General features: G+C 40.5%; 1 protein-coding gene across 1 annotated transcript in view; it reads left to right on the plus strand.

Annotated features, from left to right (window-relative positions):
* Positions 1-2,652, plus strand: part of trpc5a (transient receptor potential cation channel, subfamily C, member 5a) — a 91,228-nt gene that overhangs the window by 58,856 nt on the left and 29,720 nt on the right. The gene's annotated exons all lie outside the window — the stretch shown is intronic.

A 2,652-nucleotide genomic window follows, 5' to 3' on the forward strand; every position in this document is an offset into this window, starting at 1 on the left:
AATTGATCTGAATCCAGAGATGTCAAGCTCAGAGGTGGAGAGTTTCGCAGTCTGGGGGCCACTTTTAGAAAAGCTCTCTCCTTTAGTTTTTAGCCTCAAATGATGTACTCCTACGAGGCCCTGATCACATGACCTCAGGGACCTATTTGGGGCATATAGAGGTGAAAGGTCAACGTCAACCTGCAGAGATTTCAACTAGTTTTTGCTTAGACAAGCAGACATTGAATTACAGTACACCAATTATAAATGCATTTATAATAATCTCCACACAAATGGAACACAATGTGACACTTAAGTATTAAAAACAAGTATAAAGTTGAACCATGGATCCCCATTGAGGATTTAGCAATTGTCACAAGGGGTCCAAGAGCTTATCTTAATCACAAATACATCAGGGACACACAAAGAAATAAGTTTTTCCTTCATTATGTTGGAGATAGTTGTCAGCCACCTAACTTTTAATAGATCCTATTCAGGATCTACAGCTTAGAGACATCTTGAGGCGTAAAAGAGATACATAACTGAATGTCATCTGCATAGCAGCGGTAACAAATGCATTTAAAGATGCTCAAAATGTGCTGAAGAGGGAGCAGGTGTAATACAAACAATAAGGGCTCAAAAACAGAAGCTTGTGGCACACTGTCGCTAAGAGAAGAAAACAAGGATCTGTATGAGAAACTGTCACAGAAAAGCGTTGTTCAGGCAGCTATGATGCAAACCACTTCAACACAGATCCTGATGCACCCACACAGTGATTTATTACCCTATTATTGTTACCCTATTGTACAAGATGTGATGTCCAACAGTATCAAAAGCAGAGGTAAAGTCCAACATCAGCAAAACAGAACATCCTCCTGCATCACTGTGCATGGACACTGTATAAAGACCTGTTTCAGAAGAATGAGCGCTGCGAAAGTCAGATTTACATTTATCAAGAATACAGTTTTTATCTAAAACCGCTATAAGCTCCTTATCCACAGCCTTTGCTAAGATCTTAGCAATACATGACAAGTTTGGTGTGTGTCTGCTAAGAAAAGAAGGCTCAAGCTTGGGGTTTTTATCATTTTAAATAAGCAGGGCCTTGACCAGAGAGCAGTGAAGTGTTGATTCTAGTGAGCACTCAGAAACCTATAGTACAACAAAACAGCATTTTATTTATGTCATACATTTGCATGCTAATACATTCCAAGTACCATGGGCTCGAGCATCTTTTCCAAGGACAGTGTGACATGCAGACTGAGAGAGCCAGTGATCTAATAAACTGTACCATCACTTAATCATCTTATATTTTAGTACTGGTTGCAGCTTATATAATTCATAGCAATATAATATTTTTTTCTATTTTCTAGAGGAGAAGAATGTAATTATGTTCACTTAGAAAACATCTGACTCACTCTGTAGCAGGACACTCCCTGCTACAAGGACACATCATGTTCTCTTTTCCAGCTCCACACAATGAAGGAAAAAATATTGAATATTAAAGTTACTGCAGCAGCAACAGTACCGAGTTTCTATTACATGCACTGTTTGAGTGGTGGATGCTCATATTAAATGCATTCAAAAGTCTTTGTAAGCCAAAGGTCAGGATTCAGGCTGCTGTAAATGTTATGTATTGAAAGGGGATCTCCCTAATATGCACCCTCAGGCCCACATCCCTGACTATGAGCATAGTAGCCCCACCTACCTTCTGTTCAAATGTTCGGTTTATGAGTGGCAGCCAATCAGAAGTAAGTCAACATAAAGGAGGAAAGAAGGTCAAACTGCCAACTCTTTGAGCCACGATCGCCCACCATTCTGTGCAGGATGGAGCCCGTCCTGACCTCTGAGATGGGCTCCAGTCCCCCAGTTACCCTGAACTGCATAAACAGAATATGGATAGATGGATGCTCAGCCTTTGTCTTTTGAATTCTAATTGTATTAGTGAGTTCATTTTGAAGTTAAGAACCCACATTAGCATTCACTTCAATTTTATCTAAAAGGCTGCTGCTTTGAGTGGTATTTAATCTCCTCTACCTTCACTCACTCTACACGTCAACTTTTCCATCTGTTTTCTTCTAATTCACACACATGATTTCTGTCTTGCTTACTGCCTTTCATTCCTCGTGTCTCCAACACATACCTCGACCTCTCCAGCCACTTTTCCATCTGCTCCCTACTTTCACTACAGATCAGAGTGTCGTGTGTAAAAACCAGAGTCCACAGAATCTCTTTCCCGACCTCATCTGTCAGCCTCTCCATCACCACTGCAAACAAGAATGGCTCAGAGTTGATGTCTGATATAATCTTACCCCCACCTTGAACCCATCTGTCAGTTCTACAGCACACCTTCCCACCCTTACTACCATGCAGAGTAGAAGTAAGGACAAAGCTGCAGCTAGCAGGGAGCTGAAAATTCTTGAACCAGGCTCTTTGAATTCATCAGTGAATTTTGAACCCTTCAGCCTTCTTCTCTCGAAGGCAGATTTAAATTCTTTTTCTTTTATGGCACGGTTAGCTTGATTAGCAGAACAGTCTCTGCACCACCACATCACTATGTGTTGCTGACCTCACTACAGGGAGTGCAGAATTATTAGGCAAGTTGTATTTTTGAGGAATAATTTTATTATTGAACAACAACCATGTTCTCAATGAACCCAAAAAACTCATTAATAT

This window comes from Pundamilia nyererei, unplaced genomic scaffold (genome assembly GCF_000239375.1).
Source record: "Pundamilia nyererei isolate P.nyererei 1_Seehausen unplaced genomic scaffold, PunNye1.0 scaffold00231, whole genome shotgun sequence".
In the NCBI taxonomy this organism is placed as follows: domain Eukaryota; kingdom Metazoa; phylum Chordata; class Actinopteri; order Cichliformes; family Cichlidae; genus Pundamilia; species Pundamilia nyererei.